Raw genomic sequence first — 9,065 nt, forward strand, 5'->3', positions numbered from 1 at the left:
ACCAGTCGAGCTGCAGCCGCCCAATCTTAAAAATCCTAAGGAAGCCCGTAGCACGCAGGCGATGGACTATGCGGGGATGGAAATCTCTCTCCCTCAAAAAGTCCCACAAGTTGTCTGGTCTCCTGCCGCGGAGAGTCTGATCCAATAGATGTCCCTCCCATACGTAGGCGGACCTATGGTCGCCCTATAACACTAATATCTGATCTGAGGCTGGTCCAGGATGCACAGGCGGCAAGTCCATGTCGTCTACTGTAAACTAAACAATATTAATTGTGTGTTTGTGTTATAATAATTAATATTTAATTAGTTAATAGGACAGAGTATATAACTATGAGTTCCAAGCTCGATATTTAAGGCCCAATAGCACCAACCTATCCTGAATTCTTATGTGTGTCAATTTCAATATTTTTAGAATTTTATTTGTGTTATAATAATTAATATTTAATTATTTAATAGGACAAAGTATATAACTATGGGTTCCAGGCTCGATATTGAAGGCCCAATAGTATCAACCTATCCTGAATTCTTATGTGTGTCAATTTTAATATTTTTAGAATTTTGTTTATGTTATAATAATTAATATTTAATTATTTAATAGGACAGAGTATATAATTATGGGTTCCAAGCTCGATATTTGAGGCCCAGTAGCACCAACCTATCCTGAATTCTTATGCGTGTCAATTTCAATATTTTTAAAATTTTGTTTGTGTTATAATAGTTAATATTTAATTATTTAATAGGACATAGTATATAACTATGAGTTCCAGGCTCGATATTTGAGGCCCTGTAGCACCAACCTATCCTGAATTCTTATGTGTCAATTTTAATAATTAATATTTAATTATTTAATAGGACAGAATATATAACTATGGGTTCGAGGCTCGATATTTGAGGCACAGTAGCACCAAGCTATCCTGAATTCTTATGTGTGTCAATTTCAATATTTTTAGAATTTTATTTGTGTTATAATAATTAATATTTAATTATTTAATAGGACAAAGTATATAACTATGGGTTCTAGACTCGATATTTGAGGCCCAGTAGCACCAAGCTATCCTGAATTCTTATGTGTGTTAATTTTAATATTTTTAGAATTTTGTTTGTGTTATAATAATTAATTGCAGGCAGGCTGAGAGGGAAGTGTAGCTAGTTTTGATTGAGCTCCTGACCTTTGACTCACCTGATTCCGAAAGCGTACTTTTGGTTGGTGTCATATGCTTTTCTCGTGCATACCAAGGTTTCCTTGCCTTGCTTTCCCTTAATAGTACGAGGGGAAAGCACAGAATGGCAGAAGCGAAGTGAAAGAACAGACGACTCGATCCTTGACCTCTTATTATAATTATAGGCAAGAGCGAAGGCTCGAATTTTCAATAAATATCATAAGAGAAGAAAAGCAAGTCAAGCAGTACGCCTGGTTCACGAGGTTCCTGCTATGGTGAAGTGAAAGATCTTTCACTATAGTGGGAAGAAGACAGGTGGGAACGAGCGGAGCGAGAGCAAAGCAAGTTCCAGTGGTGGGTTGTCTTCCTGGTCCCATTGAAATCTTTTTCATGGTATGGAACTCACTTCATACCTGCAACAGAGTCAAAGCTGCGGTAATACTGACTCTCCTGGTCAATAGGGCTATTCAAACCAATCCCCCCTTTCTGTTTGCAATTACCGCTGCAGAATAGTCATCCCTAAAAGAAGCTGTTTTCCAATTCAAATAGGTTGCTTTTAGAATAGGTTGTTCTCGAATAAGCTCTTTGAAAGATAACTGAATGCGTTTAGTCCCTTGGGGAAGGGTCTGCGCCCAGGGGCTCTTTTTAGCACTTTTGAGGAAGTGAAGACGAATAGTCGACTTTCTTGCCTGCTTGACTGCTTTCATCTCCTGATGTCAGAAAAGGTGTTCTATCTCATTCTTTTAGCTGCAAGGGAACCGTCAGGTTGTAGTGGTTGAAGTAGAGCCAAGCAGCGATGGACTAAGCGAGTCAAATAACGCTGGTGCGAACCATGTTGGATGACGGGTGAGGGTGAGAAAGAAGTCCTGCTCTACTGCCCTGTGTTAAGCAAAGTGAGTTTACTTCGTTTCAGGCCATGTTATTCAGTCTCATGGAACTAAACTCTTAGATGCAGCATGCAGCCGCCTCCATCCATCGGCACATCCGCCCCAGATGCACGCTTAGCCGCATTGTTCATCTTGAAAGGGAGCCGCGAGGTGCTGTCATGTCAAGCCCAAGGTTCGTTCTACTGCTGTAAAATTTCTGCCATTTACACGTCTTGGTGGGGGGTCTTCTTGCAACGATCTTCGTTTCTTCAGGAATGGTGCCGGTCAATTGGTGTATAGGCCATCTCGGTCCAGTTTAGAATTTACCTCTATTTTGAATCCCGCTTCCTTGTTAGCTGGGAACCCCCTCCTCTATGAAGCAGAGAATGATCGATCGAAGACTGAGAAGATAGAAGAAGATCTTTTAAGCATCGGTTGCGACATCGAATGAGACTTATCCAGGGAGCAAAGACTCCGGTTGTCTTTCGTCTTTGAAGAAGTCAAACGCAGCCTAGAAAGAGGCTACGAAGCGGTCGAGGGTTGATCAAATTATATTATATTAGGGGTCCCCGGGCCTATCCTTTCTTTTTTATCAAAAAAGTCTGTGGACCCACTAATGATACTCGGGAGAGAACCGACCTACTGGTCTTGATCCCATTCTATACGCACGCAATTTTTTTAGTAACAAGGTAACAAGAAGCGGGCTAAAGCCACAAAAGGGGGACAAGATTCATCGATTAGGTGGCAGCAAGGTTTGTGACTCTTTGATCTATCGGTTGACTCTGTCTTTTTAACATCCTTGATCTTGATTTGTTTCCAGGAGCAGAGATGGAATGAAATAAGCAATCAAGTCCGTCTGGACGGAGATCGAGAAAGCCCTATACTCGACCTACTTCCATCTTAAAGCATTGAAAGAAAGGCAGGCAGCTTTGCCGAGTTTCAGAGGTGAGGGAGGCCAAAAAAGGAGTTCAACCGTTCCCTAAATATTACGTCAATGACTTTGAAGGGCCATTATTGAGTCAAGCAACCGAAACCGAGCAAAGAAGTCACATCTGAGCTAATTATAACTAACTCATCCGCTTATATTATACCAAGCAAGACCCTTTTGCAGTTTACTCGCTAGTGTCATCACTCACTGGACGAGCCTTTCTATTTGTACCAGTTGAGTACGTCTGCCCAAGACCCAGACAAAAAGCTTTGTACCTTACCACGGAAACTCCGCTATCAATGTCGTCTGGCCCAGTTGCCCCAACTGGACTTAACCATTTGACTTCTGACAATAAGAGGAAGAGAAGCCCTCTTGAGTAAGGGCTCTTGAGTTAGAGTTCGAACTCACCTTCTTTCTTCTATTTCATAGCCTCTTCCGTATTCTCAATCGGAATAGCCAGGCCAACAATCTTTTTCTTTTATTAGGAACCGAATCCGAAAGAGACGCAGCAGCAAGAGGTCCTGAATCAAATAGAGCAAGCAAGTCCGTATTCTGTTCGGCTTACGGCTTCATTCCCAGAGTAAGGAGAAAGAAGACACAGCGCCGGGGAATAGCTCCGAGAGGGACTTCTCTGAGTAAAGAGATAAGTAAGGGTAAGAGTCATTCCAATTGAGTAGGTGAAGAGTCTCTTTCGAGCGAGATCCTTTACCACGCCTAACTAAATGAAAGAAAGTAAGAGAGAGAGTGGCCGCCTATTTCTTAAATGAAAATAAAGGACTTCCTTATCCTAAGGCTGTCACTGAATGAATCTGGTAACTAATGCCGCCAGAGAGGCTGAGGTGAGTATCGTCGCATCGCCTCCGACAACTTCTTTTGCTTTGTAGCTACGGCTCTTATCCTTCCTAAGTGGTTCGTAAGTCTTTCTTAGTTTAGACTTATAAAGACTGCTTGCGCCCCTTGTTCCTGCTTTAGCCTGTGAGGTATTGCTCTTGTTGTTCTTTTTAGTTTCAGTGAAGTGCTTATAGGGCTTAACTTCCGATTTAGCTATTTCTGTGATAGAAGAAGAGTATATTATAGAATAGACTATACCCCTAGACCCGGTATGGAAAGGGAGTAAGGTAATTCATCATCAACCAAGGCAGGAATCGTTAGAGTATTGTATTGCCCTCCAATAGGACTATACAGAGCAGCGGGAAGGTCGGAATCTAGTGAATCTGTCTTTAGAGTGTAGCTCCGCACCTTACCCATCGTGTAATGACAGTGTGCCTTCACCCCATGATCTTAGTGCTCCGATTGCGCCTTCTGTATCTGTAACTGTAAGTGCATATGTATACACTAATTTATATGTGGGTTCCGCTTCGGGGAAGACGAGTTGACTCCACAAAGCAGAAAATTATTGCCTCGGATATTCCATTAACGGTTACCTAGCCCAGGAAAGGAAAAGAAAGGGCAATCTGCTAGAGGCACCTTCCTATTCCTTGCCGCAACGTATCCCAGGTTGGCTACCTTTCCCTTGCGAAATCCTAGGAGACTCTTGCTTGTAGGCGTAAGGAAGATTTCTGATTCACCGCTTGGACCTAAAAACAATCTACTAAAGGTCTTCCGATTCTGCTGCGGGTATTTTATTTTCTTGGATCTTATCGATCTATGCCCTTTTGGTCTATGGGGTATCCCCCTTTTCCGCTTTTCTTTCTTTCATCTTCCTAATTCCTCAGGTAAGCTTCATGCCAGTCTGACTAAGGTAAGGGGGGAAGACCTCATTTCGTCATTCATATCTATTCGTCTTAGCCCTGCTTCGGCGATTCAATCCGACATTTCATTTCCCCCTTCATCATTTGATTTTTCGCATCTAAGAGCTGATCTTGCAAAAGGAGTACAGTGCGATAACAAGCGATTTGTGATCAATAAAAAGTACCACCGGATTCTGTACCCATCAGTCTTGGATCCTCACCTTAGACAGTCTCATTTGGTTATGAAAGAAAGGCTTTATCCCTAGCGTTAAGGTCTCTATCAAGCACTCTTCTAAAGCTGTCTTCAAGCCCTCATATTCAACTCGCTGCCTCATCCACATAGCATGAACTCGCTCGAAGTGCTTTCTCCTACTATGGTGGAGTTTACCAAGAACTCTAAACGTTCGGAGCGCCGGTTCTGTTTCAGAAGAAGCATGATGGCAGTTTAAGGTTTTGCATCGATTATAGAGCGCTGAACAAAGTGACCATCAAGAACAAGTACCTTATGCCTCTTATTGCAGACCTTTTCGATCAGTTGAGTGGAGCACGATACTTCACGAAGTTTGATTTGCGGTCGGGGTATTATCAAGTGCGTATTGCCGAGGGTGAACATATTTCTTTTCTCTTGTGTTGGCTTTGCAAGTTCCTGCTGTGCATCCCTGCCCGATCATTTTCTTCTGATTATCTGTTTTTAGCCAAACTACTAGCTTCTGGGAGGAGGGTTATAGACTCATTCAGGTTGAGACGGACTCCCTGGTTTCTATACAGAAGCTGCACAATGGCTGGGCCTGAGGATCCACATTTCAATATTATCCTTAGAATCAGAGAGCTAATGAGAAGGGATTGGAGGTGTGAATTGAGACATATTTGGAGGGAAGGCAATGTGAAGATGTGTTGGCTAAGCAAAGTCTCGGTCCTGCTCCTGGCTTAACCATCCTACGTGAACCCCTACTGCAATCAGACAGTGGAAAAAGAATGATAACTTAGGCGCGACGACACCTAGAGTTGTTACAGTGAGTTAGAGCGTAAAGCCTTAACATGTTCCAAAAAAGGAAGTATACATGTCTCTCCCTCACGGATATTCTCCACAGGGGGAGAACTCAGTTTGCCGCCTGAATCAGTCCCTTTATGGACTTAAACAAGCGTCCCGAAATGGGTTTGAAAAATTTTCTTCTGCTTTACTGGATGCTGGTTTTCTTCAATCCCAGGCAGTCCCTTTTTACTCGTCGACGTGGAAACTATTCTGTTTTTTATTTTAGTATATATTGATTAAATTGTAATCATTGGTAATGATATTAAATTCAGCATATCAAACAGTTGATTTGGAGATAGAGGTGACGGAGGAAGAGTATCGGGAGTGGTATATTCCCAGAGCCTTGAGATCTTTCTTTTGCTATTCTCCGGCCAGATCTAGGTGTGAACCAGGAGCTTGCCATTGTGGAGAGAGAATGGATATGCCAATTACTACTCTGCGTATCTGATGTGTGCTTCGGAGTATTGGAATGCTGATCAGAGGCGGGCGACGGTAGAAGGAGGTAAGAGCCGGGTTAGGCGCTCCAGCAGCTCTAGGAGTTCCCGTTCTCGCTTTTCTTGATCTTCCAAGCTTGAAGCTCGCCTGCTTTGAGAGAGGAGAGACAGCCATTTGATGCATGACAATGGAGAAAAGTACTATATGCTTTATGTTTCCTATGCAGCTACTACAGCTAATAAGCTATGCATGATGATATGTGATGCATGCTTTGACTTCTAAGGCTTGACAGGTCCTTTTGGTCGATTTCCAGTTGATTGCCTCAACCTATCGATTGAGTGAGTTGGAGAAGAAAGTCTTAGAAGGCTATGACTCTATAAGTTTCGCGTCTTATTTTTTTGCGTGTCTACTATTTATTTAGGTGCAAAGAGCCTAAGCGGTCAAGCTATTATATTCCGAGCCTGCTCTCCATTTCCACCGTTGATGCAATAGAAGCTCTTAATGCAATATCTGGTGGTGAAGACATTCCCGCTGCTACAATTGGAGTTGACGGTCCTAGTTCTGTTACAGTAAGAGCTGTTGCTGGAATAACCAGTGCTAGTTACTTGACTGTTGGAGGAGAAACCACTGTTAGAAATGTTCACGTAGAAGCTCCTCTTTCATCTGCAGGTATAGACTTCTTTGGATCTTATCCGCTTCAGAGGTTAATCAATAGGGAAATCCGCATTTTTTTTATCTTCCTCTAAAAAATTCTTTTTCATGGGCATCTTCTATTCAAAAGGATCTTACTCAATTCAATAGAAACTTAACTTCTACCCCACTTTTTTTCTTTTCAGGCTAAATTGTTGGGACGGACTTTTTATAGGGATTCAAGCTTGCGAAATGCTTTATCATTCTTACTCTTGAGTAAAACTAAACTGGCTTTTGACACAGGTGCGAAGCAAGTCTATGCGGAAAGGATAGGAAAAAGCTCTATACGATACGCGAGTTGTTGGTGGAATACGAGTAAGGACTTTGTTTGCCCAAGTCCCTTGCTTGAAGGACTATCGCACTTTCAGTGGTACTGAGACTGTCCCTACCACTACCCTTTATCAAGCTGGTTTACAAGAGTTCTGGCTTTCCCAACCGGACAAAACTTCTAGGGAATCTAATTTCTTTCGAACCCCCTATTATATTTATATGCGGTCCTAACCTTGCTACTCTTACTTCCACTAGCAAGAGAACTTCTGCTCGTAACATACCCCTAGGGATATAATCTTACTTCTTGAAGCGAGCTACTTTAACTGCCAAAGGAGCGGGGCAACTCGAGTTAGACGAGAGGCAGGGATGTAATTTCAAAGAGGCTCGACCGGACCCAAGAACCGGACAGAAGACAGGCCCCACTGTGATACCTCGTGCAAGTTCTAGTTAATGACCTGAAAGAAGTCACTAGCTTCTTGCTATCGAGCGTGCCTTAGCCTTAGTTTACAAGGAAGCTTTGTCGTACTTAGAAAAGGATGGTTCTAAAGTAGGTGTCAAGCTGAGAAAAGGCGGAGAATTTTTGAATTCAAGAAAAGAAAGGCATTGCCCAATACATTTATTCTATACAATAGGAATTCCAAGCCGTAAAAGGCAATGTGAATTCCTACGACTCCTCTCACTCTCAGGGACGGATTGAACAGCAGCTGTTAGGGAAGGATCTCTATCATTGGTTCATCAGAAGCCATCAAGCACGAAAGCAGCAAGGAGTGTGCTAGTGAGTCCCAAGCGAAGGAAAGAAGGACATGAGAGGCATAGAGAGGACTCAAGGACAAGACACGACTCAGACCCCGGTAAATTTGATCTTCATTGGCCTTGCTGTCCGCAGATCGATTACTCTCCTTTGAAGGTGAAGCCCGTTTGAAGGCAAGTCATGGTATCCGGGATCGGACATCGAAAGGGAAGGCGAGGTTTCAAAGTCTATTATGGAAGCGGGCCCCTACTGGTAGTGATACCCCGATCTCATGGATGAAGGCTAACGTTTTCTATTGGAATAGAGGGATGTGCAGATCAATTCTACTTTTCACTTTGCCATCTAGAGAGAGTTTGCCCTGAGTTAGGATACGGAGTTGGAAGAGAATGCCAGTATATCAGTTCATCTTCATCAAAGGCCAAGATCTCCATGAATTCTATTATTTTGCGTCTCTTTGCTTCTGAGGCAGTTTCAAGTTTAAGCCGATCCTCGAGGTCCAGTAAAAGGTCACTCCTCATCCCGATCTTATTAAAGGAGGAAGTAAACAGATCAAGGTTTCTACGTACTTCCGTTATGGAGGGTGCGGGCAGGGGGGACGGCGGGGAGGCCGGCTCCACCGGTTGGTTGCCGAAGATGACCCCTCGCCTTGGTCTCCAAATAAGTTTTTATAATAGTCAAAAGCACCTTAAAACCACGAATAAGTTGGAGATGAGGGTGATGAGTTGGGATCCTTTAAGGCGGGGGCACGGGGTTATGGTCTTGTTACTTTATGTTTCGGAGTCAATTGATCCCTCGATCAAGTCCTAACTAGAAATATCTTAAGAGAAGAAGAGAAATCATTTGGATTCGAGGCGAAACCCCTCTCCGCCGTTACGGAGTTCTTCTGCTCTAATCTCCGAAATCGAAGGTCAGCTGACTGAGGAGTTAGTATTGATTCATGCAAAGATGCTCCTTTGAAGCTGGAGTAAGGAATTGTCCACCTCATCACCCCGAAGAGCAGTGGCTCTGTTGTTTTGCACGCCTACAGAGAGAGACTCCAAAAGTACCGACGCTCAATCGAAAGAAAGAGCAATCAACTATATGCTTAACTCATGCCCCAGGAATCCCTAGACACAGAGAGAGGGTACGAGCTAATCTTTTACTAGAGGGAAAGCTGGCGAAAAGCATAGAGCGTGCGTGCTACGCTCTCGCCCTCCTTCCAT

The sequence above is a fragment of the Nicotiana sylvestris genome, chromosome 2 (genome assembly GCF_000393655.2).
Source record: "Nicotiana sylvestris chromosome 2, ASM39365v2, whole genome shotgun sequence".
Taxonomy (NCBI): Eukaryota; Viridiplantae; Streptophyta; class Magnoliopsida; order Solanales; family Solanaceae; genus Nicotiana; species Nicotiana sylvestris.